General features: G+C 37.5%; 3 long non-coding RNA genes across 4 annotated transcripts in view; all 3 read right to left on the bottom strand.

Moving 5' to 3' along the window:
• The window catches only part of LOC309720204, an 84,836-nt gene that overhangs the window by 6,283 nt on the left and 52,969 nt on the right, over positions 1 to 25,584 (bottom strand). The gene's annotated exons all lie outside the window — the stretch shown is intronic.
• Positions 12,119 to 14,469, bottom strand: LOC309720806. Of its 2 annotated transcripts, XR_014280568.1 has the most exons (4): positions 14,398 to 14,469; positions 12,618 to 12,734; positions 12,398 to 12,501; positions 12,119 to 12,295 (listed from the first exon to the last, which is right to left on the bottom strand). It is a non-coding gene; the product is annotated as an uncharacterized lncRNA (long non-coding RNA). The 2 variants fall into 2 exon arrangements; XR_014280569.1 differs by lacking the exon at positions 14,398 to 14,469 and having other exon boundaries at positions 12,618 to 12,860.
• On the bottom strand, positions 21,454 to 23,762 carry LOC309721079. The gene is made up of 3 exons (XR_014280652.1): positions 23,443 to 23,762; positions 22,685 to 22,712; positions 21,454 to 22,265 (listed from the first exon to the last, which is right to left on the bottom strand). It is a non-coding gene; the product is annotated as an uncharacterized lncRNA (long non-coding RNA).

The following is a 25,584-nucleotide window of genomic DNA, read 5'->3' as shown; positions in this document are numbered from 1 at the left end:
AAAAGATTTTAAGATTAATTTTTTTGCTCCTCTCACTCTAGCAGTTGAGCTGCCTCACTCTAGCCCCAACATTCCGTCCCATACACACCCATTATAAACTCTGAAACGGGTGAAAAAACATCATGAAACTTAAACTGGAACTGAAGAAAAAGTATAATAGATATTGAAAAGATAAATACAAGTTGAATAGTTGAATGTCTTGTCTTCGTTTTAAAGTTTGAATGGTGGCTCTATGTCAATGTATGTGGAAGTAGTAAGAGTTTAAAAATGAGTAAGTTGAATGAGGATTTGAAGGGTCTCCCCATTGAAATACATTATAAATTTTTGTTGAATAAAGTTGAATAAAATTAAAAATATAAATGTTAAAAATATGAAAAATAGAAGCAGTGTTGTCCAAAAGAATAGGAATCTAACGGTGTTTGAATGGTTTTTCTAAGTTGAACGGTTTTGAAGGAGTTAGATGCCAAAAAACGTACGGAATATATAATAATAATAATAAAGATTCGAATAACAATACTGTGAATGCTTTTCAAGCATTCACACTAACTAGAAAGTGCATTTTCTGAAGAAACTGCAGTGTGAATGCTTGAATCTGAATGTATGCACTGAAATGAATTAATTGCTGAATTTTGAGTTAAAAATATTGAATGAGATAAAAAAAACAAAAAAAAAAACGAATTTAACCTGAAAACAAAGGTGCTGAACTGCTAAAAGCTGAAGGTTACACAGAAGAAGAAGTTGGAAAAAAGCTGAAAATGTTTTAAATGTAAATTAGAAAACCCTAAGAAATGAGAAAAGAACATTTAGAGTCAAAAAACATCTGAATGAATATTAAAAGGTCATATTCTTTGAATCACTGAATGAAGAAAATGTGATCCCTCCACTTTGATCCACACAGTTTAAAAAGTTTAAATGCCTGAGCTTTGAAAGACACTGTCTTGGAAAGAGAACAATAATGGCGACATTTTGAGGGTAAAATGATGGCTGTAACACTGTGGACACAGCAGCAGTTGAAAGAGAAGTGTTTAAGATGAATCTTGGTACAGTGGCAGGCAGAGCTCGTTAAGCAGGCAGGTGTGAGCCTGGTTGCTATAGTGACTGCACCCAATGGCTCCATACACACGTACACAGACATGCACCTCACTTTTGCTCCTTAAAATGAACAGAAAAGTCAGGCCGAAACAAATCGTTCCCAAATGAAAAGTAAAAGTCGTATTGACAAAATTCTTTCACCGTGAGCGACAGCAATGTCTAGTCTACCTAATTCTCAGTTTTCATGCCTGTGGAGCTTATTATATGGACGTGGTGACAGTGGAAAGACACCATGCTCTTCTGATTTTCAAACGAACCTTCTGAGCCATTTTAACATTAGAGTCTATGGAAGAGTTGGAGGGAGGAGGCTGTGCATTGGTGACATTTATGAAAGAACCATAACACCTAGTACAATAGTAAACACATTGGATGAAAGAGGACAGCGATGGCTACGTTTTGAGGGTAAAATCATACCTGTAGAGCAAACGCTGCAGACACAGCAGCAGTTTTAAAAAAGATTTTAAGATTAATTTTTTTGCTCCTCTCACTCTAGCAGTTGAGCTGTCTCACTCTAGCCCCAACATTCCGTCCCATACACACCCATTATAAACTCTGAAACGGGTGAAAAAACATCATGAAACTTAAACTGGAACTGAAGAAAAAGTATAATAGATATTGAAAAGATAAATACAAGTTGAATAGTTGAATGTCTTGTCTTCGTTTTAAAGTTTGAATGGTGGCTCTATGTCAACGTATGTGGAAGTAGTAAGAGTTTAAAAATGAGTAAGTTGAATGAGGATTTGAAGGGTCTCCCCATTGAAATACATTATAAATTTTTGTTGAATAAAGTTGAATAAAATTAAAAATATAAATGTTAAAAATATGAAAAATAGAAGCAGTGTTGTCCAAAAGAATAGGAATCTAACGGTGTTTGAATGGTTTTTCTAAGTTGAACGGTTTTGAAGGAGTAGGATTACAAAAAACGTACGGAATAGATAAAATATAATAATAACTAGAAAGTGCATTTTCTGAAGAAACTGCAGTGTGAATGCTTGAATCTGAATGTATGCACTGAAATGAATTAATTGCTGAATTTTGAGTTAAAAATATTGAATGAGATTAAAAAAAAACAAAAAAAAAAAACGAATTTAACCTGAAAACAAAGGTGCTGAACTGCTAAAAGCTGAAGGTTACACAGAAGAAGGAGTTGGAAAAAAACTGAAAATGTTTTAAATGTAAATTAGAAAACCCTAAGAAATGAGAAAAGAACATTTAGAGTCAGAAAACATCTGAATGAATATTAAAAGGTCATATTCTTTGAATCACTGAATGACTCAAATGTGATCCCTCCACTTTGATCCACACAGTTTAAAAAGTTTAAATGCCTGAGCTTTGAAAGATACGGTGTTGGAAAGAGAACAATAATGGCGACAATTTGAGGGTAAAATGATGGCTGTAACACTGTGGACACAGCAGCAGTTGAAAGAGAAGTGCTTAAGATGAATCTTGGCAGAGTGGCAGGCAGAGCTCGTTAAGCAGGCAGGTGTGAGCCTGGTTGCTATAGTGACCGCACCCAATGGCTCCATACACACGTACACAGACATGCGCCTCACTTTTGCTGCTTAAAATGAACAGAAAAGTCAGGCCGAAACAAATCGTTCCCAAATGAAAAGTAAAAGTCGTATTGACAAAATTCTTTCACTGTGAGTGACAGCAATGTCTAGTCTACTGAATTCTCAGTTTTCATGCCTGTGGAGTTTATTATATGGACGTGGTGACAGTGGAAAGACACCATGCTCTTCTGATTTTCAAACGAACCTTCTGAGCCATTTTAACATTAGAGTCTATGGAAGAGTTGGAGGGAGGAGGCTGTGCATTGGTGACATTTACGAAAGAACCATAACACCTAGGACAATAGTAAACACATTGGATGAAAGAGGACAGCGATGGCTACGTTTTGAGGGTAAAATCATACCTGTAGAGCAAACGCTGCGGACACAGCAGCAGTTTTAAAAAAGATTTTAAGATTAATTTTTTTGCTCCTCTCACTCTAGCAGTTGAGCTGTCTCACTCTAGCCCCAACATTCCGTCCCATACACACCCATTATAAATTTTGAAACGGGTGAAAAAACATCATGAAACTTAAACTGGAACTGAAGAAAAAGTATAATAGATATTGAAAAGATAAATACAAGTTGAATAGTTGAATGTCTTGTCTTCGTTTTAAAGTTTGAATGGTGGCTCTATGTCAATGTATGTTGAAGTAGTAAGAGTTTAAAAATGAGTAAGTTGAATGAGAATTTGAAGGGTCTCCCCATTGAAATACATGGGAAATTTTTGTTGAATAAAGTTGAATAAAATTAAAAATATAAATGTTAAAAATGAGAAAAATACAAGCAATCATGTCCAAAAGAATAGGAATCTAATGGTGTTTGAATGGTTTTTCTAAGTTGAACGGTTTTGAAGGAGTAGGCTTTCAAAAAACGTACGGAATAGATAAAATATAATAACTAGAAAATGCATTTTCTGAAGAAACTGCAGTGTGAATGCTTGAATCTGAATGTATGCATTGAAATGAAATAATTACTGAATTTAAGTTAAAAATTTTGAATGAGATAAAAAAAAAAAACCCGAATTTAACCTGAAAACAAAAGTGCTGAACTGCTAAAAGCTGAAGGTTACACAGAAGAAGAAGTTGGAAAAAAGCTGAAAATGTTTTAATTGTAAATTAGAAAAACCTAAGAAATGAGAAAAGAACATTTAGAGTCAGAAAACATCTGAAAGAATATTAAAAGGTCATATTCTTTGAATCACTGAATGACTCAAATGTGATCCCTCCACTTTGATCCACACAGTTTAAAAAGTTTAAATGCCTGAGCTTTGAAAGACAAGATGTTGGAAAGAGAACAATAATGGCGACGTTTTGAGGGTAAAATGATGGCTGTAACACTGTGGACACAGCAGCAGTTGAAAGAGAAGTGCTTAAGATGAATCTTGGCACAGTGGCAGGCAGAGCTCGTTAAGCAGGCAGGTGTGAGCCTGGTTGCTATAGTGACTGCACCCAATGGCTCCATACACACGTACACAGACATGCGCCTCACTTTTGCTGCTTAAAATGAACAGAAAAGTCAGGCCGAAACAAATCGCTCCCAAATGAAAAGTATAGGTCGTATTGACGAAATTCTTTCACCGTGAGTGACAGCAATGTCTAGTCTACTGAATTCTCAGTTTTCATGCCTGTGGAGTTTATTATATGGACGTGGTGACAGTGGAAAGACACCATGCTCTTCTGATTTTCAAACGAACCTTCTGAGACATTTTAACATTAGAGTCTATGGAAGAGTTGGAGGGAGGAGGCTGTGCATTGGTGACATTTATGAAAGAACCATAACACCTAGTACAATAGTAAACACATTGGATGAAAGAGGACAGCGATGGCTACGTTTTGAGGGTAAAATCATACCTGTAGAGCAAACGCTGTGGACACAGCAGCAGTTTTAAAAAAGATTTTAAGATTAATTTTTTTGCTCCTCTCACTCTAGCAGTTGAGCTGTCTCACTCTAGCCCCAACATTCCGTCCCATACACACCCATTATAAACTCTGAAACGGGTGAAAAAACATCATGAAACTTAAACTGGAACTGAAGAAAAAGTATAATAGATATTGAAAAGATAAATACAAGTTGAATAGTTGAATGTCTTGTCTTCGTTTTAAAGTTTGAATGGTGGCTCTATGTCAATGTATGTGGAAGTAGTAAGAGTTTAAAAATGAGTAAGTTGAATGAGGATTTGAAGGGTCTCCCCATTGAAATACATGGGAAATTTTTGTTGAATAAAGTTGAATAAAATTAAAAATATAAATGTTAAAAATGAGAAAATTAGAAGCAGTCATGTCCAAAATAATAGGAATCTAACGATGTTTGAATGGTTTTTCTAAGTTGAACGGTTTTGAAGGAGTAGGCTTTGAAAAAACGTACGGAAAAATAAAATATAATAATAATAATAATAATAATAAAGATTAGAAGAACAATACTGTGAATGCTTTTCAAGCATTCACACTAATAAAGATTAGAAGAACAATACTGTGAATGCTTTTCAAGCATTCACACTAATAATAACTAGAAAAATTTGCATTTCCTGCGAAAATGCAGTGTGGATGCTTAAAGCTGAAGCTGTATGCAAAAAGTAGCTGAAAAAGCTGAAAAGTTGCAGAAATTGTAAAAACTTTGCAGAAGCAAAAGAAGTTTGCTAAAATGGAATAACTTAGCAGAACTGCAATATCTTAGAGGAAACATAATACTTGGCAGAAATACAATAGCATAGCAGAATTTAGCAGAAATATTGTAACTTACCAGAAACATGATAACTTCTCAAAAATACAAGAATTTAGGAGAAATAGTATAAGATAACAGAAAGAATATATTTAGCCAAAAATACTTAAACATTACAGAAACACTATGATTTAGAAAAATAGTACAACAGAGCAGAAATATTGTGATTTACCAGAGACACTGTGATGAACTATGAATATTGTAATTTTAAATTAAGACTATGTTTTAGCACAAATATTATAATTTGGCAGAAATACTATAATTTAGCAGAAATACTATATTAAGCACAAATCCTATAAAAAGCAGAAATGTTATGATTAAGCATAAATACTACATTTAGTAGAAATACTTTGTTTTAGCACAAATCCCATAAAAAGCAGAAATACTGTACTATGATTTAGTAGAAAGACTATAATTAATCAGAAATACTAAATTTAGCAGAAATACTATATTAAGCACAAATCTTATAAAAAGCAGAAATACTATATTAAGCACAAATCCTATAAAAGCAGAAATAGTGTGATTTAGCACAATAGTAATAAGTTAAACAGAAAAATTGGAAAAGCAAAATGGACAGCTGAAAAAATGCTGAACATGCTGAGGTTCCCGCAAATATACTTGTTAAATGACAAAAATCAGCAAAAAAATTTATGACTGCCACACAATTACAAATATGTACACATGAGGAAACACACATGCACAGAGACACACACACACAAGATCCAATTCAGTCAACCAGTCTAAATATATTGAATTTGAATCTTACAATGGGATCATCCCATTAAAAGGCTTTCTCTCTCTCTCTCTCTCTGTCACACACACACACACAAACACACACACACACACACACACACACACACACACACACACACACACACACACACACAGGGAGAGAGAAGTAAGTTTCTAGGTCAGCCTGGGAGCTGGTGAATTTGAATCCACCAATCAGAGAGGCTGTGCACTTTTCCCCACCAAAACAGGTGCATCTGTTTACACACGCAGCAGCACAGAGAGACACAGGATTTTTGCAGTCTATTTCTCATAGTGACGACTCCCCTCAAACAAATGACCGTAATTTCCTAACCGTAGGGGCTAGAACGGTCATTCTTACACCGTTTTGTTCAGAAGAGATGGGGGAATCTTCAAGTGTTGACAATTTAATATTAAAATATGAATTTTTAGAGATATATGACATGGATGACTTGTTGACTTAGAAGCCACGAATTCCCCAATATGCAAATTTGAATGCCTGAGACCACATATGTGATTGGCTGGCTGGGAAGCCGTGCAGGCCCTGATTTGTGGATTTGAATTCCTCAGCCCTCAGATATGATTGGCTGGCTTAGAAGCCACGAAGGCCCCAATATGCAAATTTGAATGCCTCAGGACACTTATTTGATTGGCTGGGAAACTGTGCAGGCCCTGATTTGAAAATTTGAATGTCTCAGTCCTCACAGAGGATTGGCTGCCTGGGGACCTGGCAGAAATATATAGAAATACTATTATTAAGCATAAATACTACATTTAGTAGAAATACTATGTTTTAGCACAAATACTATAAAAAGAAGAAAAACTATAATTTAGCAGAAATACTATATTAAGCACAAACCCTATAAAAAGCAGAAATACTATAATTTAGAACAAATAGTATAAAAAGCAGAAATACTATAATTTAGCAGAAATACTATGTTAGGCACAAATCCTATAAAAAGCAGAAATACTATAATTTAGCAGAAATACTATGTTAGGCACAAATCCTATAAAAAGCAGAAATACTATAATTTAGCAGAAATACTATATTAGGCATAAATCCTTTGAAAAGCAGAAATAGTATGATTTAGCAGAAATACTGTATTTAGCACAAGTACCGAAAAGTACCAGAAATACTATGATTTAGCAGAATAGTAATAACTTATTGAAACACAAATGCACAGAGGGACACACAAACACAGGCTCTAATCCAGTCAACCAGTCTAACTATGTTCAATTTAAATCCTACAATGACATGCTGCCAAATAAGGGCAGGGTCCTCTCTCTCCCACTAAACACACACACACACACACACACACACACACACACAGGGAGAGAGGACTAAGTTTCTAGGTCAGCCTGGGAGCTGCTGAATTTGAATCCACCAATCAGAGAGGCTGTTTACGTTTTCCCGCCAAAACAGGTGCATCTTTTTACACACGCAGCACAGAGACATAGACCTGCTTCTTTCAGTTTATTTCACATAGTGAGGATTCCCCTCAAACAAATGACCATAATTTCCTAACCATAGGGGCTAGAGCGGTCATTCTTACACCGTTTTGTTCAGAAGAGATGGGGGAATCTTCAAGTGTTGACAATTTATCATTAAAATATGAATTTTTAGAGATATATGACATGGATGACTTGTTGACTTAGAAGCCACGAATTCCCCAATATGCAAATTTGAATACCTGGAGCCCACATACATGATTGGCTGGCTGGGAAGCTGTGCAGGCCCTGATTTGTGGATTTGAATTCCTCAGCCCTCAGATATGATTGGCTGGCTTAGAAGCCATGAAGGCCCCAATATGCAAATTTGAATGCCTCAGGACACATATATGATTGGCTGGGAAACCGTGCAGGCCCTGATTTGAAAATTTGAATGTCTAAGTCCTCACAGAGGATTGGCTGCCTGGGGACCTGGCAGAAATATATAGAAATATATAGAAATACTATGATTAAGCATAAATACTACATTTAGTAGAAATACTATGTTTTAGCACAAATACTATAAAAAGCAGAAATACTATAATTTAGCAGAAATACTATATTAAGCACAAATCCTATAAAAAGCAGAAATAGGATGATTAAGCATAAACACTACATTTAGTAGAAATATTATGTTTGAGCAAAAATCCTATAAAAAGCAGAAATACTATATTAGGCACAAATCCCATAAAAAGCAGAAATAGTATGATTAAGCATAAATACTACATTTAGTAGAAATACTATGTTTTAGCACAAATCGTATAAAAAGCAGAAATACTGTAATTTAGCAGAAATACTATATTAGGCACAAATAGTATAAAAAGCAGAAATACTATATTAGGTACAAATCCTATAAAAAGCAGAAATACTATATTAGGCAAAAATCCTATAAAAAGCAGAAATACTATAATTTAGAACAAATAGTATAAAAAGCAGAAATACTATAATTTAGCAGAAATACTATGTTAGGCACAAATCCGATAAAAAGCAGAAATACTATAATTTAGCAGAAATACTATGTTAGGCACAAATCCTATGAAAAGCAGAAATAGTATGATTTAGCAGAAACACTGTATTTAGCACAAGTACCGAAAAGTACCAGAAATACTATGATTTAGCAGAATAGTAATAACTTATTGAAACACAAATGCACAGAGGGACACACAAACACAGGCTCTAATCCAGTCAACCAGTCTAACTATATTCAATTTAAATCCTACAATGACATGCTGCCAAATAAGGGCAGGGTCCTCTCTCTCCCACTAAACACACACACACACACACACACACACACACACACACACACACACACACACACACACACACACACACACACAGAGGGAGAGAGCTGCCGAATTTAAATCCACCAATCAGAGTGGCTGTTTACGTTTTCCCGCCAAAACAGGTGCCTCTTTTTACACACGCAGCACAGAGATGCACAGGATTATTGCAGCCTATTTCTCATAGTGAGGACTCCCCTCAAACAAATGACCATAATTTCCAAACCGTAGGGGCTAGAGCGGTCATTCTTACACCGTTTTGTTCAGAAGAGATGGGGGAATCTTCCAGTGTTTACAATTTATCATTAAAATATGAATTATTAAAGATATTTGACTTCTAATGCACCATAACTGAGTAGAGCGAAGCAAAAACTGCCTTGACTTGCCCTCAAACAACGCTTTGTAACTCGAAATCTATTTGGAGTATCGATATCATTCTTTCACCGTAAGAGACAGCAGGCTTTGGTGAACAATCATGGAAATTTTCAGGTCTCTGTGGAAATCCAACAAAAAGTTATGACGAGAGAAAAAAGTGGTTCATTTCCACAGTTTGAAATCTGAAGAAATCTGAGCGAAGGACGAATTTCCTACCCTCAAACAAGTCCAACTCATTTCAGAACGGTAATAGGTGAGAAAGAAATTCTTGAATTGTGAGCGTCAGGGGTGTCTGAAGATATTCGGGGACAAGCCTCATGTCTTAAAGTCGCTTCGTTAAGGAGATATGACGATTCGAATATGCCTCTCATTACAGAAATCCAGCGATGATTTTGAACAAGCTCTCCATTGACTTTATATGGAGAGTTTTGAGACCTTGTGTTGGTCTGAGGAGATTTGCAAAAATTCTATAAATCCCACAACAATGATAGTGACATTTTCTGAAAGCCAGCAAAAATACCTACGTTTTGATGTATAATTTGTGGAAGTTGAGTGAAAATTGAGCAAGTAGCAAGAAGTTGTTCGGACATGAAGTGAAAATTGCAAAACCTTCAGTGGCACACTGGAAGCCAAGAGCATAGCAACCATAACAACGCATGTATTTTGTGAAAAATCACAATTTTGCAACTCAAAACTTTAAGAGGCATAAAAGTAAAACAGTAAAAGATTTGAAAAAGCTGAATCATACCTGAATAGCCCAATAATTTATGAACATTTTAAAGTTTGAATGGTTGTTCTAGGTGAAAATATGAGGAAGTAGTTAAGTTTCAAAAACAAGCAAATTTTAGCAGAATTGCAGAAGTTTCCCATTCATTTCAATGGGACAAATTAAAGGAAAAAAGCTTAATATTTTAAAAAGTATAATAGTTAAAAATAGCAAAAATCGTAGCGTAAATTAGCAGAAATAGCAGAATAGTTTAAAATTTGAACGGTGAAAATCGGCTGAAAATTGTGGAAGTAGTTAAGTGCCAAAAAGTGTACGGAAGCAACTAGAATAATAATAAAGAATAAAGAGAAACAGGAACTCAATAGTGTGGATGCTTAAAGCATCCACACAATAATAAAGATTCGAATAACAATACTGTGAATGCTTTTCAAGCATTCACACTAACTAGAAAGTGCATTTTCTGAAGAAACTGCAGTGTGAATGCTTGAATCTGAATGTATGCACTGAAATGAATTAATTGCTGAATGTTAAGTTAAAAATTCTGAATGAGCTGGAAAATACAGAAATTTTCACCTGAAAACAAAAGTGCAGAACTTTTGAAAGCTGATGTTCACACAGAAGAAGTTGGAAAAAAGCTAAACATGTTTAAAATGTAAATAATAAAAAGATGAGTAATGACAAAAGAAAATTTAGAGTCAGAAAACCTCTGAATGAATATTAAAAGTTCAAATTCTTCTAATTGAAATGAACTTAAAAGATGAACAAAAATTCTGGAGAAAATACAAACTTTAATATACAGCATAATGTTTTTCAGACATATACACATGTGTATATCATGTTTAATAGTATTACATACATCAATTTGTTTTGTATGTCATAGAAAATAACATAAAAATCTTAAGTCATATTTTACAGCTTCTTTCTGAAAAGGACTAGTAGAATAAATAAAAATAACTAAATTAAATAACTAAATAAAAAATAATAAGCAAGATATGAAATACATGAAAATTCAACTTTTAAAACCACAATCCTGAACCTTTAAATTGTGTTGGTTTCTTAGAACATGGCTGAACAGCTGTTTCTATCGGTCTACTTAATCTGTCTACACATCTTTTTATTACTCATTCTTCTTTATGTTTTAATGTAAACAGAGTCCACACAGTGGTAAAAGAGAACTGTATAAAGATTTTTGAGTAAAGTCAAATGAAAGCGTAAGGTGGTGACACAGTTTAACACATGCAAATAATCAAATAAACACATTAGTCCTTTTTGTGAACATGGATAAATAAGTATCAATACAGCATTGTTCAGCCATGCCACTAAATGCTTTTTTACACATTGTTTTAACCTGGGCTCAGACACAAAGTCCCAAAATTAGTTAGTCCCTGACTTTGAGTTGTGGTTATGACTAATTATTATACACAAGGCTTTATCTATCTGAACTCTAAGGACACAAATATGAAAAAAAAAACTATACTTACCAGCTGATACCCCACACTACACACTAGGTGTGCCATGTGACCTGAAACTTTGGTACAAAATCATCATAATCATTCTGTTAACACTGTTTTTTAACGCTGTTTGTGTTGCTGTTCAGCAGTTTAAAATGTTTTAGATTGGATTACATGGAATGAATTTGAATTTTCTTGGGGGGTTTTGTGTGTGTTTTGTTCTTAGCAGATTTTTTCTTCCATACTGTTGAATTCCAGTTACCACATTTCTGGTCATATGACATCCCGAGTGCCCACTTAAAAAAAATCCCCACAGTTAATTCAACATTAGAACAAAATAAAAATATCCATCCATCCATCCATTCGCTTCCGCTTATCCTTTCCAGGGTCGTGGGGGGCGCTGGAGCCTATCCCAGCTGTCATAGGGCGAAAGGCGGGGTACACCCTGGACAGGTCGCCAGTCTGTCACAGGGCCAACACACAGGGACAGACAACCATTCACACTCACATTCACTCGCACATTCACACCTAGTGACAATTTGGATTAATCAATTAACCTATCCCCACAAATAAAAAAATAAAAATATGTTAAAGAAAAAAAGGTTTGCTCTGTGATGAAATACTAAATAAGCATACATTGTACAGAGCACTAACAATGACAACAATCCTTTACCCTGTTGATCAGAGAGAGGCAGTCATTATGTCCATTTAAAACCTGTAATCACAGAGCACATCGTTTCTGTGAAACTATAAAGTCCCATATGATCCTCATCATGTCCAGTGACTTCAGAGTGGATCCTCCCTGTCATCCGGCCAGTGTTTGATGTGTGGCAAGCAGCACAGAAGCAGGATAGCTGAGGACTTTAAAAGAAGAGCAGAAAACAGGAATATGTAGTTGTAAATGTAAATATCAGTGATACTTGTCTTGTCAAAGGGAATAAAATAATGAAAATGTTAACTTACACACTCATTTAGGGAGGATCTTGACACTGCACAGAGGAGGCACAGTCAGTCTGACAATGATGGTGATCTCCAGGGATGTTTTCCTGCAGCAACATTCCTGCCAACTGGCCATATGATCCAGAGTAGTGGGTTTGTAATGAACAGAAAGGTGTATATGTTAGGTAGTGTGCACTCAGAGCTGGTCCTAAGAAACAAACACATCCTGTAATAAACTGAATACCTGTAGTAGTGCTGCTGCAAATATGAAGCCCTTCTATCATGAGTGGTTTCAAAGAAGGTGTTTTGGAGGCTCAGTCACAGAAACTGTGCCGTCTGTTCAGTCCTGAGTGTCTCAGCTCTGAAGGGGATGGATCACAGAGGGAAACACCTGAGTACAGACATTACAATACACTCTAACACTCCTAAGGTCAAGTGAAAACACAATTTAAACACTTCACAAAGAATGAATACATGTTTTCATGGAAATTATGTCATTAACCCTTTTTGTTGTGAGTAAATCTCACCGGCTGCTTGTGGGACAAGCTAGAAGGAAGACTTATCACAGAATGTCTCCTGTGCTCCAGATGTGAAGTCTCACGCTCTGCTCGTATGGCGATGAAGATGGTGATGATGAAGTTTCTCTGATCTGTGGCATTACAGTTTCTGGCTGCTATGTGCTTCACATTGTTGGATTTTACATGTGAAGCTTGGAGAAGACACAGGAGGACTGTGTCTTGCTTAAAAAAAAAAAAAAAAAAAAAAAGGAAACCTAACAGGAAAGGAAACCCCCCCCCCCTCAACTCCCACCGTACCCTCCCCCCCCCCTCCCACTCAACTCCCCAACCTCACACCATCCAATGTCTATACAAATGTAGGGTATCAGCTGGTAACAGAAAGCAAGTGTAACATATGCACTACATATGTAACACTGCTGAAACATTTCTGGCCAGAAATGTGCAGTTATCAACCCAGACCCACCCTGATGATTGCACTGGCCAGAAACATGATAAAAGCTCATAAAAATTTATGTTTCATAGTAAAATTGGTCCAAAAATATAATCGTATACTTTTGAAAAAGTTTAAAGTTTATAACAAACCAAAATAATAACATTTTTGTAAATAGTATTTCAAAATAGAGGCACACATAAAGTGGCTTAACTGTCATTATTGCTGTAATTAGGTTTGTTTGTTTGTTTGTTTGTTTGTTTGTTTTTTTAAAAAGCAACCTTTAGTCATTATTGTTCTCTCAGAAACAATGAAGAAGCTGTTGAACATTTATGTGTTGTGTAGGCAATCCTCTGGTCCACCCTCCCTCCCTCCCAGCCACAGTGAGACTGGGGCAGCCTGGCAGGATGTTGAAGCCTGGCTGCAGAGAGGATATGCCTACACTATTCATTTTAAACTGCTATATTTGATTTTTCTGACATTTATAGGTTACTGTTAGTGAATTTTAGATTTTCTGTAATAAATAAAATTGTCATCTTTTACTGATATCATTACTTAATTCATGTAATTGTATTTTATGTAAACAATTCAAACATTATACTGCAATGCAGGGCGTCAACTTTTAAATATCGCTCTACTTTATGTCTGTGAAGGTTCTCAGTCATCCAGGTCATCGTAGTCAAAGGAGCTTGCAAAGAAAAGCGTCTGGACTTCTTTCTGGAGTTCAAGCATCGCTCTACTTTCTTAAGTCATTCAAAAATATAGATATTACTTACTGTATTCAAAGATCTAGATCATGAATCATCACAGGACAATACACAGTATACTGGGTCATGGTAACTATGGTAGGTCTTCATGACTCCAGAATGGAGACATCGATCTGACTGAGAAATGAAAATTAGGTCAAGCAGTGTGTTCTTCTCTGTGGTAGGGGCAGTGATGACCTGTGCGTATCCCCTAGACTCAAACAGCTCCAGGATTGGTTTGTTTGCACTGGATAAAACATTCTCATTAAAATCACCACAAACTATGATGGGATGACAGTCCATGATCTCCAATGAGTCTAATAGGCTTACCAGGTTTTTCAGGAATGGCCTCAGAGTGTAGTCTGGAGGTCTGTATACAACTGCAATCAGAGCACTGACTGGTGCTTCAACCTTTAAAGCCAGAAATTCAAGGTCAGTTACATTATGGATGTACTGTTTTTCATGCACTTGAATGTCACTTTTCACATAAACAGCAACTCCACCACCACTTCTGTTTGCCATCTGGGGAAAGTTTGTGTAGGACAGGTGTCTGTTGCGTTTGAACAAATTGTAATTTTCCAAGTGGAGACTCTCTGCGACAAAAGAGCCCCGCAGGTGTGTTTCTGTTAGGCACAAAACATCTGCTAGACACAATTCATGGTGACTTTTGATGTCATTAATGTGAGCTGGCAGTCCCTCTGTATTATGATGAACAATGGTGAAAACCTCTGACCTGCTCAGTGTTTGCCTCACGTGTAGAAGAGGCATCATGTCATCAAGGTTGGCTTGTCTCATGTTCTCAAGCGCTGCAGTGATTTCTGGGTTGGTGAATATTTTTTTCTCCTCCATATCAAGAAGATACAGTCCACTGAGAGACGTCACTCTACTGACAGCTACGTAGGCCATGCCGGGCTCAAAAATGCTCTTAAGAGAGACAACAGCTGATGTAGTTGTCATACCCTGTACCTTATGTATTGTACATGCAAAGGCCAGCTTCACTGGGAACTGTCTTCGTACCACTCCTTTCTGCTTCAGATTCTCCTCTGCTCTCTCAATGTACACCATGTCGTCTGCTGGTGTGCGGTTATTCTTTCCAGATGTCTCATTATCCATTTTAAGTCCAAGCTTGATGATGTGTTGGTCATTTTCAGAGTAAACTACTCTAAGTAGTATTCCAAAAGCTCCATTAACCAAACCATTTTGTATGTCAATGTTTCTGGTGAGCATGACACGAGCTCCTTCTGCAACTTTCAGTGTGTCTGGTAACTCGTTTTTACCTCCTTTCAACGGTCTGTCTTGAAGTGCCATTCTGCCAGTTCTAGGATCTTTTCTATAATCATCTGCATGGATGTCAATGATATGAGTGTGGAGCAGAGCCAGTGTTGCAGAGTTGTGTGCATCCACTTCTTTATTAGTTGCAAAAATGTGCAACGCATCAGTTGGACAAAGGGCTGGTTCAGTTATGGCCTGTGACAACAAATTTCTATCTGCTTCGCAAAGCTCATCCAACTTTCCTTTCACACGAATTCTGTTCAGCATCTCTGCAAAGACAACATCATCTTTCTGACGCATAATCTCAGTCAGAGTGATCATCTGAAAATGCTCCCGCCACAGGTCGATCTCGGACGGGTCGTGCACACAGAGAGGTTTAGACTGTCGCACTGGGGGTAGCTGATAGAAGTCTCCGACAGCAATGACTGACATGCCTCCAAAGGGTCTCCGAGTCCCTTTGATCTGTTTGAGTCTTGCATCTACATATGCAAACAGATGTCTTGACACCATAGACACTTCGTCAATGACGATTATTTCAGCATTCAAAAGTTCTGATCTGACTTCATCCAGCTGATTGCCAAGTCCCTGAATGGGAGGTTTTAAGCTTCTAGGCAGCTTGAGAAGAGAATGCAGTGTTGTTCCAGAAATGTTAAAAGCTGCAGTCCCAGTGAAAGCAGTTAACAGGACAGTGGGTTTTGATATGTCAACGTCGTCTGCATATCTGGGCACTTTGCTCAGTATCTTAGATGCTTCTGAGTAGATGCATTTGATAAGATGTGATTTTCCTGTTCCAGCACCACCATTAATATAAAAGAAAAACTGCTCTGGATTTAGAGCACAGACTCTTTTAATGCACCAGTCTCTAACTGCATAAAATATGCAGGCTTGCTTCTTGTTCAGATTCTGAAACATCTGACGTAACAATGTGGGATCAATAGCAGGGGGTTCCCTGATGGCTCTGACTTCTGTTGAAGCATCAGCCTGACGGCTGTAGTCGGGCACATCTTCCTGTTCATTTTCATTGTCTCGCTCTCTTTCTTGTTCAACAAGTGGCAACCTTACGAGATCTGATTCAGGTGCCAGATTACACCATTCGTCAGTCACACCTCTGTTCTGCTCATATTCCTCAACAGCGCTCTCGATCTCCTCACTGTTTTTCTCATATTTTTCTCTGTTTCTTTTGACAATGTGTTGCACGTACTCAAGACGGTCAGTACCTGGCAGCTGTACACAGCCAGCACCATAGAAAGCCTGATAGGTTGGCAACGATGGTGTTTTCAGTTCGTGGTCTGAACGATGAGGAAGGTACAGTTTAAGCAGTCTTCCGTAATATTGCTCTGGATGTTTTTCTTGTGAGCAGCGGTGAAATCTGATGATAGCAGGCTTATTGTTTTTGCGCCTTTGCACAAACCCCATCTCATTGAGAAGGGGCAAAACATCTTTACCTTTTTTCTGTTGGCCATAGACAATCCTGCAAGTAGCAGCAAAGTCTGCCATGCACATCTCCTCATACTCTGGTGTTTCAGGTCTGGCTTTGTATTTGTCATTCAAAGATGTCATCCAAACATTGGAAGACTCAGGTGTTGTGTTGTCCAGAACTGACAGGGGACGACTCATTTTCACAGGATTATCATCAGTTGGAATGAATATTACAGCACGTGAGCATTGCTTCATGTGAAGACCACATGCACGAGCAACACACTCCTGTGCACTGATCTCTCGCTTCTTTGAATATGCCTGCATGACGGCTCTCATTTCATCGCACTCATTTACACTGTCCTTATGGGAGTTCTCAATGACAGTTTTCAGGTACTCAGATAGCCCGCCCTCTTTTTTTGATATATATTTCATTAAATAATTTGCAGCACCAAAAGCATCTAAAACAAAGCTTATGTCGATATTACTGTTCCAGGCTTCAAGCAGATGTGGATTATAGCCGTTTATCCAAGAGTCTTTTGGATCACGCTTTAGTATGATCGTACTCCTCATGTTCATTTTATTCAGGTATCTCTCATATTCTGCATGTGTCAACTTGCATCTTTCCAAGAGCTGCTCTAAACTCATGGAAGCAGTTTCAGGTTCATTCAGCAGCTGGTTCAGTGGTCTGAGCTTGTTCTTTGCCGTTTCTACTTCCAGTGCATCATCCTCACTGGGTCTTGTGATCATTGTCTCATTGCAGGGTGGTTTGGGAAAACCAAAACGGCACCCGGAGCTTAAACTCCTAAAGCACGTCTTTGTGTGGTTCTTACTGTGTTTTTGCACTTCTGTTACTTTTTTGTACAGTTCAGGTTGTTTATGTGGATCAGGCAGCTGAGCTGTGATGTATTTGTTTATAAAATCAAGAACAGTTTGCTCATCATCCTCCTCAAACACAGGAGCACCTTCTACCCACAGGAGGCAGTGTATGTGTGGGCTTCCTCTGTGCTGAAACTCAACTCTGTAAAAGTAGTCAATGACTTTGCCAAGTGGCTCTGCGGGAGATAAGAGTAAATCTCTGAATAATGCTTCAACTCTCTTGTCAAACATGCGCATTGTTGTGACAGGATTGCTTCTCAGGATGTCACACTTTGCTGACCAGTCGAGTCCTTCAAAATTCACTTGTTCACCTTGCTGCCTTGTTATTGCCTCGATCACTTCAGGCCAGCGCATTTCAGCAGCTGAAAATGTGCAAAAGAACGTGGGAGTTCCCAACTGTCTGATCATGGCAAAAAGATCTCTTGTTGTTTTCTCCCAATAGGCTGGGGTTCCTCTCAGAGGCTGCATGAATCTCACTGCATCTTTATTTCGCACCAGTTTCTCCACCTCATGTTTATCTTGTAACATGCCTGAGGTTATTTTTCTACCATCTCTGGTCAGAGGCTTTGCCTTCCTTAACTGTACTGTCATGCTGGATGTAGCCAAGTGTATTTCAGTCACAAACTGTGCAAAGAATAAATAGTTTGTGTCTTTGGCAAAACGATCATCAATGCAGAAAAGTCTTGATTTGAAATACCCACTGGGGGATACTTTGATCAGCCTTCTTTCATCAAGTGTGTTTTGGCCTGTAGGAAACTGCACAGGGAAGGCCATGGCCTCCAGTTTAGGTGTTTTGAAAAAACTTATTGGATTGTTTCTCTCTGCAGGAGCAACAGAGTAGATTCCTTCACTGAAACATAATATCTCCTCAGCCACATCAGGGGGCTGCAAACAGGACTCGAGTGCAAAACCACCATTAGTCAGTCCATCTGCTTGCTCTGAATCATCTCTCATCTGTTCATGCGATTGTTCACCATCACAGGGTAACATGTCAATGTCCTGTTCATTTATATTTTGTGCTTCACTCAGTGCATTTTTCTCACAGCTGTCAATTTCCATTAAATCAGCCTCATCATAATCGTCCTCATTCATGTTTTCATCATCATCATCCTCATCATCTTCATCAGGAAGAGTTGGATCACACAGCTCAGCATCATCTCTGATGCTCACATCCTTATACTGTGGATGAATCTGCTTGAGTTTATGCAGTGCTTGCACAAGTTTAGACCAGCTTACAGTCTGAAACAGCTGATGACCTTTGTAAGACAAGCGTCTCTTCAGTTTCACTCTGATCACCTGAGAATTAATTCTCAATCGAGGTAGTGTTTCAACAGTTTCCTGTACCTCTGATGGGACACAGACCACATTTCCTCTAATTGCTCTTTGTCTGCCTTTGGGAAGAGGAATGATCTTGGCAAATGGTATGCACTTGGCTATGAGATGTCTCTCCAGTATGTTGAGATCAGAAAGTTCAGCTGGAATATCAGCAAGATCCAACTTATTGGCAACAGCAAGTGCTGGCATGGATCCATTTTTAAGATGATCGTGGCAGGTGTGACATATCCACTCTCTCTTTCTCTCATCAGGCACTTTGCACTGCTCATTTCTGCAGTTTTCATCACAAACATGAACAAACTTTCCTGTCAAACATGTTGCAACTACATGTGGGTTTTTGACATACTTTGACCTTGTGCAGGGTCGCACTTGGTTTGGAAATGAAGCCTTGAAGCATACAGTACATGGGTATGATGGTCCAGCTTTGATTTGTGATTTGAACACAGATATGGCCTCGTTGATCACACTGTTGTCACTCTCTTGGGTTTGTCTGTTCACCCATCTGTATTTCCTTTTTATTTTCATTGCACATCTCATGTTGTGCATAATCCTGAATGCAAGATTACTTTGATACCTGTCTCGCATTAGTTGTTTCATCAGTTGTCTGTGTCTCTCTCTGAATTCTGGGTTTTCTCGATACCTTTTAGTGATATAGCTTTTTTTCTTCTCTCTGAAATCAGAATTGTCATAGTAACATCTTTTAATATATTGTTGTTGTTTCTTTCTAACTGTAGCATTCTCAGAAAAACGTTTTTTAACATATTGTTTTTGTTTCTTTCTGAATTCATCATTTTCACAGTAACGTCTTCTAATATATTGCTGTTGTTTCTGTCTGAATTCATCATTTTCACAGTAACGTCTTCTAATATATTGCTGTTGTTTCTGTCTGAATTCATCATTTTCACAGTAACGTCTTTTCATATACTGTTGTTGTTTTTGTCTAACTTCAGGATTGTTTTTATATGTCTTGCTTGTGCAAGATTTTTTCTTTTCTTTGTAATCTTTATTTGAAGCATACTTTTGTTGTTCTTTCCTTTTTTGGTTTTCTTTTCTCTGATTTCTGGGTTTCTCTGATGCCATTAATCTTCTTTTCATTTTGTTCCTTTGTTGTTTATTAACTTTTTTCAGTTTTTGTAAAACTATATCAGAAAGGTCACAGGCAGCAACATTTGTTATGGCAGCATTTGATTGACATGAAAAAGCATCACTTGATGGAAGGAAACTTAATTCACTGCATAGTTCTTCAGTTGGTATATTAGGAGGTTCATTCTGATCTTCATATGATGTGAACTGAGTTACGTGAACTTCTTTTTGTTTCACCAGTGGCGTACAAATGGACATTTGACAAAAGATGTTCTCAGTCAGATCAGTGGTTGTGTTTCTCCTTGGAGTAGAGGGGTTTGCTTCATCAACAGTTGTATCAGAGTGAGTAGGTGCCACAGCAGTGGCAGCTGTTGGTCTGCAGACTGTGTCTGTGATAGTATCACTCAGGTTGACTGTGCTCATACTGTAGAACTGGACAGGCTTCAGTTCATAGTTACAAGAGGGTGATATCTCCATCATTTCATAAGAATCTTGGATCCTCTTAATCATGTCACTGAGGAGTGTGAATTTCAGCATCACTGCTGTACCACGATTACGTGACTGTAGTAATAGAGGAAGACCACTGGGTGTTCTGGAGTGTGGATCAAAGAAACCATATTTGCCTGATGTGGATCTGAACACTGCGATACACAATCCACTCATAATCAATAAGGCATACTGCACATCTGACAACAGGCAGCTCAGTCCTGCTTCTAAGCTGAGAAAGGTATCTACTGCCTCCTCTGGAGGTTCTTCAAATGTCCCATACCGGGAAGGCTGTGTCATGTCGACATCATACATAGACCAGCGAGCATCAACTTTGTCTGGCAGCTCATCGGTTGCCAAATGAATATTTTTAGGAAATCTTTTCTTGGCCTCTTTGTACATCACATCACCTTTATCCAAGACCAGATTAAGGTCAGCTGTAGTCATGTTTTCATTCTCATGAAGGAAAGCAAGAAATGTGAGTGAGTTACATGTGCACTGCTTGTTTCTGGAGTCTCCATATTTAGGATGAGCCTGGCTGCGAGATGCACAGACATGTATAACAGAGGGCTGGTTTTCAAGGTTCAGTCTTTCTGCATGAGATGGTCCTGCCACATCACTGTGACAGCCTCTTTTCAAAAAATCAGCATAACCCACCTGTGGGTCACATGACACCTCATGTTGTTCATTAAATTCATGCTGCAGTCCACTCTTTACAGCATCAGCATAAGATACCTGTTGTACATGTGCAGGAACATGTTGACCTGCCTGTTTGACACTGTCAGAATTGGTCTTTGTAGACACACTGTCTTCTGCAGAGCTCTGAGGAAAATCAAACTCAGCTTGTTCACATGTTGGTACTTCGTGAAACTCATGAAACTTTTTCCAGCGTTGTTTTGCAGCTTGTGACTTTTTCTGCTTCCTTGGCATTTTCACACACCTGCAAGTGTTTCTTAGTCTTTAGAAAATATGTTCACAAGATAAGAGTGGCACACACCAGGAGATGTTGTCTTTGTTTTTATATTTCAGTTTTTATTTGTCTTAAACAGTTGTCTTTCGTTTGACAGTTGTTCTTCAGTTGAGAGAATATTATGCACTCTCTTTATTGGCTTGGCATTTTTCAGCAGCAAGCCAAGAGTGAAAAACAGGTAGAGAGAAAATTTAGAAGAGAGAACAGGCAGAGCAGGAGAGACACGGCTGGGAAATCACAATCAAACCGTGAATTAGTTTTCTTTGTTTGTTCTCAGGTAGAGGCAATATATGCACTCTTTATTGCTTTGTTGGCTTGGCGTTTTTCAGCAGCAAGCCAAGAGTGAAAAACAGGTAGAGAGAAAATTTAGCAGTGAGAACAGACAGAGCAGGAGAGACACGGCTTTAAATCAAACCGCAGATTTTTCTTTGTTTGTTCAGTTTGTTCATAGGTTGAGGCAAAATATGCACTCTTTATTGCTTTGTTGGCTTGGCGTTTTTCAGCAGCAAGCCAAGAGTGAAAAACAGGTAGAGAGAAAATTTAGCAGAGAGAACAGACAGAGCAGGAGAGACACGGCTTTAAATCAAACCGCAATAAGATTCTTGGTTTGGCAAAATTTCTCACAAACCACAGAGTGAAATACAGATGGAAAGAAGGCAGAGACAACAGGTGGAGCAGGACAGAGGATAGAGGGTTGGGGGGTTGGGATGTGAGAGAGAAGACTGGAGATCTGGTCCTTGTTCTTCTTCTGCACACTCTGAACAAAAAACAAGAAAAAAAATAATTTTATTAAAATTATATCACATGGTAATTGTATGAACTAATTGTGACTACTGAAAAAGGACAAAACAAATATTCAAGCTAAACTGTTGTCGGCTGCCATGTGCAAAAAGTTGCACACTTTTTAAAAGAATAAATATTTAATTAAATTCAGCAATAATATTTTTAAATACAAATATGATTGAGTGAATCATTAATTAATCACATGTAGTGTGACTACAAAAATGTACGAAAAAAATATTTTAGCCCAATTGTTAAGCTGCACTTATGTGTATTTATTATAAAATTGTGTTTAAAAGGTCTAGCACAAAGTTTGAACCCATCACTTTACATCTTATATTAGTCAGATTATTTTATTATTTTGGTCTACTTCTCTTACAGTATGTGCACACCTACCAGGCAAAGCACAGTGTCAGTCAGGTTCCTGAAAGTGTAAGACGAGAAATAATACGTTAGTTGTCTGTACAGTGTTATCAGACTAACAGAAATACAAAGCCCACACGACATGATACACTGAACTTCTAGTCAGCAGGGTAATTATAGAGTAATATAGCACACCAACTGATACAGCAGCCATTTTACAATTCAAACTAATTAACTGAAGTATTGCCACTTATGTAAGGCTACTGTTAGACTGTTACTAGCCTTAGCATTGCTGCTAGCGCTAGCATTCCGGCTAGCATTAGCACTTCAGTTAGTGTTAGCAATGCAGCTAGCGTTAGCATTGCAGCTAGCGTTAGCAATGCTACTAGCGCTAGCACTCTTACTGTTAAAACTGAGCCACAATGGCAATAATAAAGCTCATTTCTTACTTTTGTCTCACTGACCGGCAAGAAATATCACAGGAATATTATTTTTGTCAGTTAACAAGTGCTAAGGCTAGTGTTAGCACTATAGCTAGCATTAGCATTGTTGCTAGCATTAGCATCGTTGCTAGCATTAGCATCGAAGCTAGCGTTAGCACTGCTGCTAACAGCAAAACGTCATAAACGTATATAAATGATAGCGAAGGTTATTCTTTTTTCTTTCTTTCTTTCTTTCTTCTTTGAATTCTTTTTAACTCTGTTGGACTTGATATGTGAGTTTAAATGTCAAACATGTATTTTTTCCATCATAAAAATAAAACACTGCAGTACTGAGTGTACTGTACTTACCACAGCAGAGAGCAAAGCGGAATGACGACAGTTGGTCCAGTGAAAGGTTAAAAACAGATGAGGCGTTCAGGTGGTGCTTGGAAATTTGACCATCAGTTTGAACAGCAATAATGAGCATATACATGTCTGTGTGTTGGTCTCTGTGTGTGAGATAGAGGGAAAAATACACTATACTAGTGTACAAATTGGTCCTTTTTGCCCAAGTATAAGCGAATGAGTGACATACAGAAAAACAGGGCAACTGGCATTAAATGAGCAAATAAAAAGTATTAAATCTTGAACTGTTTTGTGGGTTTTATTTTAAGACTACTTTGAGTGTATTCGTGGGGAGATAAACAGAATATAAACAGAAACATTAAATGAGATTAGATTAGTTAAACGTTAGTTAAAAGGTGGGGAAATTAACTACAGACCAATAGATGCTGAGAGCTTTAATTATCCAGTCAGAAAGGACGATTTTGAAGTCATCAACTGACTCCAACTGCCCAGATCTGAAAAACCTTTGTGCTAATCACAATGCTCTACTTAGTTGGCATATACTAACTAGTGACAAACTATTAAGCTGTGGCAAAAACCTGTCAAATCTGTCTTATTGTACTATTGAAAAAGTTAATCTTACTATTTTACTAAACATTTTTAGGTTTAACCTTGGCAGAGTGAGAGAGAGCTCATTAAGCAGGCAGGTGTGAGCCTGGTTGCTATAGTGACTGCACCCAATGGCCCCATACACACGACACAGACATGCGCCTTACTTTTGCTGCTTAAAATGAACAGAAAAGTCAGGCCGAAACAAATTCTTCCCAAATGAAAAGTAAAAGTCGTATTGACAAAATTCTTTCACCGGGAGCGAGAGCAATGTCTAGTCTACCTAATTCTCAGTTTTCATGCCTGTGGAGCTTATTATATGGACGTGGTGACAGTGGAAAGACACCATGCTCTTCTGATTTTCAAACGAACCTTCTGAGCCATTTTAACATTAGAGTCTATGGAAGAGTTGGAGGGAGGAGGCTGTGAATTGGTGACATTTATGAAAGAACCATAACACCTAGTACAATAGTAAACACATTGGATGAAAGAGGACAGCCATGGCTACGTTTTGAGGGTAAAATCATACCTGTAGAGCAAACGCTGCAGACACAGCAGCAGTTTTAAAAAAGATTTTAAGATTAATTTTTTTGCTCCTCTCACTCTAGCAGTTGAGCTGTCTCACTCTAGCGGCAACATTCCGTCCCATACACACCCATTATAAACTCTGAAACGGGTGAAAAAACATCATGAAACTTAAACTGGAACTGAAGAAAAAGTATAATAGATATTGAAAAGATAAATACAAGTTGAATAGTTGAATGTCTTGTCTTCGTTTTAAAGTTTGAATGGTGGCTCTATGTCAACGTATGTGGAAGTAGTAGGAGTTTAAAAATGAGTAAGTTGAATGAGAATTTGAAGGGTCTCCCCATTGAAATACATGGGAAATTTTTGTTGAATAAAGTTGAATAAAATTAAAAATATAAATGTTAAAAATGAGAAAAGTAGAAGCAGTCATGTCCAAAAGAATAGGAATCTAATGGTGTTTGAATGGTTTTTCTAAGTTGAACGGTTTTGAAGGAGATAGATTACAAAAAACGTACGGAATAGATAATAATAAAATAGAACTAGAAAGTGCATTTTCTGAAGAAACTGCAGTGTGAATGCTTGAATCTGAATGTATGCATTGAAATGAAATAATTACTGAATTTAAGTTAAAAATTTTGAATGAGATAAAAAAAAACAACCCGAATTTAACCTGAAAACAAAAGTGCTGAACTGCTAAAAGCTGAAGGTTACACAGAAGAAGAAGTTGGAAAAAAGCTGAAAATGTTTTAATTGTAAATTAGAAAAACCTAAGAAATGAGAAAAGAACATTTAGAGTCAGAAAACATCTGAAAGAATATTAAAAGGTCATATTCTTTGAATCACTGAATGACTAAAATGTGATCCCTCCACTTGGACCCACACAGTTTAAAAAGTTTACATCTCTGAGCTTTGAAAGACAAGATGTTGGAAAAAGAACAACGATGGCCACGTTTTGAGGGTAAAATGATGGCTGTAACACTGTGGACACAGCAGCAGTTGAAAGAGAAGTGCTAAAGATGAATCTTGGTA

The sequence above is a fragment of the Aulonocara stuartgranti genome (genome assembly GCF_965226115.1).
Source record: "Aulonocara stuartgranti genome assembly, chromosome: 13".
In the NCBI taxonomy this organism is placed as follows: Eukaryota; Metazoa; Chordata; class Actinopteri; order Cichliformes; family Cichlidae; genus Aulonocara; species Aulonocara stuartgranti.
This window is presented reverse-complemented; position numbering and strand designations above follow the sequence as displayed.